Source organism: Euprymna scolopes, chromosome 32 (genome assembly GCF_053919585.1).
Source record: "Euprymna scolopes isolate OS-2025 chromosome 32, ASM5391958v1, whole genome shotgun sequence".
NCBI classification, from domain to species: Eukaryota; Metazoa; Mollusca; class Cephalopoda; order Sepiida; family Sepiolidae; genus Euprymna; species Euprymna scolopes.
This window is the reverse complement of record NC_136513.1, coordinates 58,702,627-58,713,092: the sequence shown is the minus strand read 5'-3', so window position 1 is coordinate 58,713,092 and position 10,466 is coordinate 58,702,627.

Here is a 10,466-nt window from a genome sequence, read left to right as displayed (position 1 = left end):
CAGTCCAGCGACTAGATTTATAAAATAAAAATCTCTTTTACGAGTGGGGGAGATTGTTATATTTTCATTAAAATTGTTTTTTTCTACTAACAATTAAAATCAGGATTCGGTCCTGGGGTTCGGGAAGGAGTGAGTCACTCGCTCGACTACAGCACGTTTCTGCCCTCTTCTTTTCCAATCGACCACACCTGTCGTCTCACCACCAATGTCGCACCGCAGAATCTGAACGTCAGCAATACGAAATTCTTTTCAAGAGAAGATGTTCACGACTCTTTTCTTTTTGCCCCCTCCATGGAATTTTTCCCAGCTTTTATATCCTCCTATCGAGAAAGAAAGGAAGAGACAGGAAAAAATAGCTTCTCCCATCATGCCCTGCCTTCCCAAGAGGCTATTCGTTTATATAAATATATTTCCTTCTTCTTTCCCAAAGAGCGATGCAGATACGCCCGGTACGTTTTTTGTTTGTTTATTTTTTCCTAACCATATACCCAACACGCCCCCCCTGATCTTCGAGATCAATAAGACACTTCATAATCCTTCATCCAAGCAGGTCTCCTCCTCTCACCTTGAGGCCTCTGGGGGATAACTTGGTAGGGTTGGCGTTTTCAGGTTCACTACAGATATTCTCGTCCAGTTGTAAAGAACTACAATGTGGGGCTAATTCGAATTAGGGTGCATCGTTTGTTTCTTGGTAGATTTCAACTTCCTCCTCTTCACTGCCATCACTGCGCACCGGCAGGATTACACGACGCAGGTCTAGGATATGCCGGGGAATGCCATTCACCATCACGTTGTTCTTCGACTGCGTTCTCGTTACGACCCCCCTCCCCCATCGAGTGGTACATTTTGCATTGAGAGGTTTTACCCACACCTCCTCGCCCACTTTAATGGTAGCTTCTTCACCCTCAATTCCTACCGTTTTGTTGCACGGATGCCCCCACTTATGTGGATGTTGTACCAAAACACCGCCTCCATGGGTGAAATGTTGTTTTTCCTGCAGCAGCCTTGATGGTGTGATGATTCCTCTCCACTATCCCATTGCCACTCGGGCGATACCCTGCCTTAAAAATTGCCTTACTCTCCACTTATCACACACCTCTTTAAAGGTTTCTGATCGGAAAGCGGGGCCATTGTCCATTAACAGTTCCTCAACCGGCCCTCTCTCCAAAAATATTTCTTCGATTACCCCTCCGATCGCTGTGCAGCTTCTGCCCTGATACCTCTCCATATGGCAAAATTCCCCGGTCCACAGTCGACTATCGACAGATACAGGTTATGGCGATAATGGGTCATATCAATGGCCAATCGCTTCCAGTCCTCCGCAATGTGTAACTCTCCTGCTTCATGTCTGGATGGTCTGGGGTCTATCGATTGGCACTCCTGGCAGTGCTCCACTACCTCCCTGACCTCCTTCTCGGTGGTTTCCATGTAAACCTCTTTTGTCCGTTCTTGACCAAAGTTCTGCATTTCATTTAACTTTTTAACTTCCTCCCCTGCACGACATACCGAGGAAACCTCCTTTCCCTCTTCCAATCAGGCCTTCTTTACCCGTGTCATCGAATCCGCCTTGTTCTTTTCTGATGGGACCAGCACTACAAATACCCTCAACTGGAATTCCGCTATCAGATCTTCGAGTGCTCCGAGTCTGCGCTTGATCAGCATTTCTGTAGCACTTTCTTATCATCAGTCACTGCCGACCTGATCCATGAAACTACCGTTGCTGAATCGGATTTGATTTCAATTGTTTTCAATCCCCACTTCAGGGCCAGATTGATTCCTTTCATAGCGGCCTCCAGTTCGGCTATGTTTATATGAGAATAGTCGTTTTTCTTTCTTAGCCGCGCCGCATCTTCCACAGTTACACCTCCCATCTCTAATATGACGCCCGATGCCAGGCTGCTGGCATCGCACTAAATCACCCTCGCATCTCCGCCGCTGACGTACTATTCCCCCTTTTCTAGGTCTTCTTTCGTCACTCTCGCGATGATTTCTTATAGCATGTTCATGGCCTCCTTCGTCACACGACACTCCCAGCCATCTGTGCCCGTTTGTCGTTTAATAAAGCTGCACGCTATCCTTAGCCAGCCGGCGATTGGATAGTGTCCCACCAGTCTCCCGCAGACCGAGAAGAGTTCTCGTTTTGTCAGCTCGGTTCCGATTTCGGGTATTGCATTCCCTCGTTAAGGTTTCCTTTGCCATCTCGGCTTAGTTTCAACTCCAATGCCGCTCCTCCATCCAGGGACTCCGCCGGTTTTGCAGTCAACAGATACCTCGCGACATGGCCTCTCACTTTCTCCGCTGTCACCTCTGCTTCCTCCACAAGAATGTCGTCAATGTACGAACTAGAGGCATTGTCCACTTTACAGTATTTACTCAACACAGTCTTCGTCACGGCAGTCATAATTTTGGGGGCTGATGTTGCCAGAGTTTTTCATCTACATGTATCTGGAGATAAGCTGACTTCAGGTCGACAATCTTAGTGGCCCGCTCATTCCTCATAATCTCTTAGCATACGTCAATCCCCTTTCTTTGTTTTATTTTACTTCAGTCAAAGTTCTCAGAAATCAAGGGGCCCACAACCTGGGGCTAACACTTGAACTCTATATGAGATACATAGATAATCGAATGTTCCACTCAAGTTCTCCATTTCTTAAACATTGAGTTAATAAAGAAATTGAGAACATAATTTTCCTCTCCCCAATTAACCATTAGTGTGGCAGGCTACGTATCTGTTTAATTATCTGAAATCCGGTCTAACTTTGTTCTTTGTGGGTTGAACAACCGCCAGTAATGGTAGCACTCCTTTTTCCTACCCTGTCCACGGTTTCAGAATTCCCTCCTCTATCCACCTCTCCACTTTTTCCTCGAATCCCTTTCTTATTTCTCCTCGCAGTGTTTTCTCATAGCAGCTTAGTTTGTTTCGTAGTTCCGGAGGCCCGGAGATCCATTTCCATTCCACCGTCCACCTCTCACCATCGAACCTCGCCACTCCTGCTATTCCTACTGCGCCGAGGCGTTTGAAAGTTACTTGGCTCCCTCTCAACGTAGCGCCCCCCCCCATTTGGTTGATCGCACTTACACCTAAAACAACATCACCATCACCAACCAGACGATCCAACACCAGGACTCGTAGTCCAATAGGATAACCTTGCACCAGTACTTCCGCTGTTGTCTCTCCTATGGTTTCAACTCCTTGCCATCCACGGTCTTAATTCTCCTGGCTTCGCTCCATGATCTAGCGACATTCTTCGCTACAAATGTCGTGGTGCAGCCTGTGTTAACAAGGGCCATGACTCTCGTCCCATTGACTACTACCGGTAACTGAGCAACGTTTCGTTGTGCGCCATTTCCACATAGAAGGGGGAACCACTGGCGCAATGGCTCCCCTTCCCTCTTTTCCCTGGTCCCGTGAAGCAACACAATAGCGGCTAATGTGCCCCACTCGTCCACGTCGGTAGCAGGTGACCCTCGGTCTCGGCTCTTCACAGTCCTTAAGCAGGTGAGAACCATTGGCACCGGAAGTACTTGATGGCAGGTCTCCCCATCTGTCACCTCGCTGCCTGTCTCTTGTCATTCAAGTGGGGCCTCGTACACTTATTTCCACTCACAGCTGCAGCCACGATTGGGCTCTTGACATTCTTGACTAGGACTGGCGTCGACCAAGAGATCGTCCACTTCCATCGTATTGATCTCAGCGATTCTCTGCATGTTCGCGGAGATTTACACTGGAAAGCCGTTCATTATGTATAGCTTTATCGTCATATCCAGGCTCCTCCCCAAGTAAGCAGCCAACCCTGCCAGCCTCCTAATCTCCGCAGAAAAGACGTCAACAGACTCGCCAGTCCACCTCCAACTTGCAAGCTTGTCGAGTGCTTCAAATGGACTCTCAGCGAAAGCCAATTTCAGTCTTGGCTTCACTGAGCTAAGGTTCCCCTTCTCTTTAATGCGCATCTGCTGGTAAATAGTGAGGGGTTGCCCCTCTAAGTAGAGCGGCAGCAGGGTAACCACGTCTTCGATTTTTTGCAACCTTGCCACCATCTTTAATTTTTCCAGCCATTTAATTAGGTCACCCTCTCCAGTGACGGGTCTCAACATCTGAGTGTTCAGTCTCGAGTCAGCCATGCTAACCTGCTTGACATAGCTTCTAACAGTTACCATCAGGATTCGGTCCTGGGGTTCAGGAAAGAGTGAGTCACTCGCTCGACAACAGCACATTTCTGCCCTCTTATTTTCCAATCGACCACACCTGACCTCTCGCTACCAATGTCACACCGCAGAATCTGAACGTCAGCAACACGAAATACTTTTCAAGAGAAGATGTTCACGGTTCTTACTGTTTAAAATATTTTCATTTAAATTGTTTTGTTCTTACTAATTAAATAAATAGATATGCAAATTCAGTTTCTTGCCACGTGATTTTTTTACGTGTTCTTTTTTCTTTAAAAGACTGAGTTTTTTCTCTCTTGCTTTAGTAGCTGTGGATTTTGTTCAATAAAGCCTTTGAAAGAGGTTTTTCTTCAATAAAGTCTTGGAAAGAGGTTTTGTCTTCATTTACTTACAACACTACAATGTGCAAATATAAATTTATCCGTTCAAGTCGCTTCATTCTGAACGGTTTATGATACATCTGTCAATAGCTCAAACGGAAACAACTCAGACTTAGGCTCTAAATGTTTTTGCTTCTAATCTAGCTGATGGCGCCCTAGTCATATTTTTAAATGTTGAAACCATTACTAAATATTTGAGTAAAATATAATATCCAATAGAAAATATGAAATCTGCATAAATTGAAATATTATACTTAAGCGTATTTTACGATTGAACCCTAACGCTGGAGAGGCACAAACATATAATGTGTACGATATAATAGTTTAGAATAATAATACGGAATCTCAAAATATAAAAATATTATATCGAAGATTATTTTACGACCGAGCAACACCTGTCGTCTTGCTAGATGATTTGTCTATTATTCCTTTATATATGCATAGTTGCTAACATAACAAGTATCGGCCATTAACAGACAAAACATTGTTTGGAACCAATATTTTCAATTTACATGTTACATTATTCATTGACAATGATGGTTGAGAAAGTCATAAAAAAATCACATGTTGCATAATATTCTATGTGTATTACTAACATGTGACCTATTTGTTTTATCTACTTTTTGACTCGGGTAAAATGGTGGTTTGCCAAGGAAATATAAAATTAAAATGATAAAATCCAAAATTAATTTCTCTCGTCGACTCTTCACTATCTAGCTTTGCTTTTCACTGATTAAATTTAATTACTTCAGTTATTTTCTTTAATTATTTTATATTGTTCTAATCTTTTATTTTTTTCCTATGTTACATATGACTGTTTTTATTCCTCATATATATATACACACACACACACATATATATATATATATATATATATATATATATATATATATATATATAGTAAGTAATTTATAAAATATATATGGCGATTAAGCTACACTGAATATTCGGCGTTTCATCCACTATAGGATTCGTCAGGCTTAGGCGCATAAGCCTGACGAATCCTATAGTGGATGAAACGCCGAATATTCAGTGTAGCTTAATCGCCATATATATTTTATAAATTACTAACTAGCTATACCTACGTATTGAGCACTTTTTAAGTAAATACTTAAAGTTTACCCATAAATCTATACTTTCCTATATTAATTTTATGTGAGTAAATGAAGTAGTTATATATATATATATATATATATATATATATATATGTATATATATATATTTATAGAGAGAGAGAGCAAGAGAGGGAGATACCGAATGAACTGGCTTTTATATAGTATGAAACAATTTGATGAGTATTATTAATCGCTTACTATAGGATAGTTCATTTGGTGAGTTTATTGCAAATTCTGTTTCATGGAAAAAATGAAATCATAGTTCAAAATTAATCTATTTACCTGCCTTAATCACAATTAGACCTAACGTCGACTTTTAATATGGACAAAATTTAAATCCTCCAAGAATAAGACTGGGTTGAGACAAAAATACATATATCGCAATCACTGACCAATGTCATAAAAGATACAAGATCAGAAGAGATAATACATTTCACTTCATAGTAAAAGGATAAATCGCTATTCATTATGAAGAAAAATTAGCGGAACAGATGCAGAAGTTTGGCTTCCTTTGGCCACTTTGCTCTGCATCTACGCTGTTATCGTCATAGTACTGATCTTTTTTCAGTTCACGTAACAATAAACGATATCATAAGGGTCTCGATCGAGACGGTTTAGGCACCCTTTTTCACAATTTTCGCTTCTTTTTAAAAGATATGTTTGCTCTGCTGGCAGGGGACACTTCTGTGGTTGTAAGCCCTCATTCACTTAAGATATTTTTGAGGAAGATTAACGATTTGAGTCTCGATTGACACATGAGCATCCCGAACCGGCGTGGCTCTCATCTTTTATCTTAATAACAGTAGTGTGTGAGAGAAGTGGTGTGTAGAGGTCTAATGATGCTCTGATGATATCCATGACCAATTGTCTGATTGCATACTCCAAAAACTCAAAACAAAAATGCTCTTCTTGGTAGTGAACTGGTGTATGGAAAAGAGAAATCGTTTGAAGATGATCATACGCCCTCCCCAATTCAGATACTCGAGGACCCCCCTAGACGCCTTAATAAATAACGTAAGTACCTTTCATATTGTGATAATAAAATAAACTGGTTCTACCTGTGAGAGCTTTCAAGTGGTTTTGTTCGCATATATATCTGATGGTGATGTATACAAAAAACATTTTTAATCCATTTTATTATCACAGATACTCAATTAATTACCCCGAAACAAAACCCATAAAACCATGAAATTAACTTTTATCAAAAAATAATTAGTACCAAAAATAAAAATGATTATGAAAAAGTAGGCTATTAAATCTGCCCCGGAAATTGTGGTATTTAAAATAATGTATCCAATAATATTATAACATTTCATATCACTCGGTTAAAGTAGTGAAACATTTAATTTAATCCGCTTTATTTCTCACTGTGTGCACCCTTATCATCGCCTCTCTTTACACACACACACACACACACACACACACACACACACACACACACACACACACACACACACGCATATATACATATCTATATATATATATATATATATATATATATGTATATATATATAATCTTATTTATAAAAAATTATAAGTGCATCTTTTGGCTTTTGGAATGATAACTAATGATATATATATATGTATATATATATATATATATATATATGTATATATATACATATATATATGTGTGTGTATGTGTGTGTGCGTGTGTGTGTGTATGTGTCGGTTTTTCTGTTTACTTACATTTGTTTGTTGTTGGGAGATATGAATTTGGTGTTACCATTATTGTGTAAGGCAAAGTAACTCAAATGTCTGAGGGAAACAACAGCATTTTTTCTGAATAACTAAGTGATCTATGGAGCTGAATCGCCTCATAACCTAAACTATATGATATCTTTAAAACATATAATATGTCTATAAAATTGTCTTAATAAGACAAATGAAATGCTCTCAAATATTAAAATTAACCTCTCTGCGCAGAATAGTTTCACGCTACCATTTCTAAGTGACTCATCGTCTTTAAAACTTCAAATACGTTTATCTTCTTTTAATGAATGCTAAAACATATGCATATGATATGCATATAAATGTTGAACCATATATATATATATATATATATATATATATATATATGAATATGTATATATCATATACATTTTGAACTATATGTATACAAATATCTCTATGTACATGTATCTTTTTTGTTATTTTTCTTAACATTTTTTTAGCTGGGGATGGAGCATCCTGCCGGATGCCAAGTAATTATGCGCTAACATAGATATTCCAGCCGAGTGATGTTTTTAAGATTCTGATTATCCAGTTAAGTGCAATTGTCTGAATCTCTTTTACACTTGATTCACCGTGTATATTTGCCAGGTAGTTTTTGAAATTTCTTTTTTATGATTATGACTTTCGAAAATATCGGCGGTAAAACGAGCCCTCCCTGTAGAAAGGTAGCCAGTTGAGGGTGAAGTAGTTAATGTTTTAGCCAATGTTTCGATATTTGTCGTCCGAAGGGTCGAGCTTGTGGTGGCGGTGAAAAATAGGGAAAATGAATTGAATTGAGAAAGAGACGAAGTACGTGTTAAATTTAATTAAACGAATTAGGATTTATTTCGTGAAGAAACAAATGAAAGAAAAGGGTACTACACGTGTTTAGTTTGGCGTGCGTCTCTCGCTGTTAACTGGTGAGAAGGAAAGTGTATAGTTTGGCGTGCGTCTCTCGTTGTTAGCTGGTGAGAGGGAAAGTGTATTGTTGTACAGAGAGAGAGTCTGTGTGTTTATGAGTGTTTCGTTCAAACTCATCCATTTCATTTTAAAATAACGGAGTCACCATCGTTTGTAGAAAGAATGGATGTTTTTGATATAACATGTGTTCATGTCCGCGCGGATGTAACCATCGTTTGTTGCGGGACTGGTGGTGTAAAAAGAAAAGGAAATGTGTGTTCATCTCACTATCGTTTGTTCGCGCGTGAGAAGAGAAATGAATAATATAGTAGAAATGAGAATGCGTGTAGACAAAGACAAAGGATAGAGGGTTGACATCAGTTAATAGTCAGCTACGCGAAGGTATTCTCTGGGAGAAGTTGTATATATATATATATATAGAGAGAGAGAGAGAAAGAGTGAGAATGTCAATCCAGGTTATGGAGATAGAAAGCGTATAAAGTGTACGTACTGTTTGTTAGCTTTTTGTCCCACATAGTAGAAAGTAGTGTAAGGCACGCGCGTGCGCGCTCCTGCCGAAACGGCGGTGGCTGGTGCGCCGACCACTCACCTCGGAAGGCAGGTTGGAAAAGGAAGATGCTGCTTATTGCTCTTGCTTTTATACTTTTTTTCGGTGGTCTTTTGCGCATGTGTGGATTTCCTTTGAAAGGGGAAGTGACGTTGTCCATGCGTGCGTGTATGTGCGTACGTTAGCGTATGTGTGTATACACGTGAATGTGAGTGTATGTACGCGAATGTGAATATATGTGCGTGTGTGGGCGTGGGCCCGTATGTTTGTGTGCGCGTATGTATATGACAAGTAATATAGCTTGAGCTGTGAACGCATGTTTTTGTGTGAGACTAGAAAAGGCTTGTGCAAGCTTCAAAACGATACTAGTCTTGTGAAAAACTGTCGCCTCAGTTGAATTTTTAGGCAGACATACATACATGCATGCATACATACATACATGCATACATGCATACATACACACATTTAAACAGACAGGTGAGATTTATATTATAGATGATAGGTTTCTATATTCTACTAAATTATATACCAGGTCAGTTTAGTCGGCCATCATCGTCGTCCAACATATAAAAAGTATTGTGTTCGAAATTCCGTATTGATTCCTGGCATTGAGAGTAAGATTCCTTAATTTGCAAGACACACATGAAGAATGTAGGAGATGATATCGGCCATGAGAATCTCACGCGATATGTGAACAGTAGTTCGAATGATTCTATCATTTTCATAATATTCTCACAAAAAATCAGAGAATACTGTCGTATAACTAACTATAATGTAATAAGAAAAGATTCTGATTATCCATTTTTTTCATAGAAAACAGTATTTAAACCAGGTTCAAACATCCACACTCACGTGATGATTATAAATATGATTAACCATTGGCTGGGGGGTTTGTTCGTATTTACATTGTCTAAATAACCATTAACCACAACATTTATTGATATTACGGCAAAAACAAATCCTTGCTTAATTTGTTGTGTCCGATAACCCACTGTTATTTCCTTCTTTTCCCAGGTCGTTAAACGAATCATTGCCAGTGATTAGAAATAACAGGTGATATTATATTTCTATCTACTTTGAGTGCAATAAGGTTTTCCAATATTCTAGTGTTATCCGTTTCCTTTAATAACAATAGAAAATCACGTTCTCTTTAAAAGCATTTAGCATTGCGCTCTCGTTGATAACAGCTATTGGCTTTATCTAAAATTCGAATGTCTCTAGGTTTCCTCTGGATTCTAATATCCATCCTACTCTATCAGGAAATGTCGGAATAGTACTCTGCCTATTCGTTCTTTGCATCTTCTGATTTTTCATGAATATATAATGTAGCACCAATCGTTGCCGGTACAAAAAAGTGTGTAAGGGTATCAGTGATTACAGGTTTTTTCTTACATATCTACATTGACAGACCAATCGGAGTGATGTTCGACAATTACACTGACAGTCTGAGCATTTTGAAGTTAATGGCCTTGTTTTTGTCGGATTGAGATATAGAGGCTTCGCAATTATTAAATTATTTCTCTCTTATGAGTTCATAAGAGTATTTGGTTGATGGGCAGAAATCGGAAGCTCACAGTATTAATGCTGGAGTCCTTCAAGGATCCATTCTGGGCCTAAATCTCT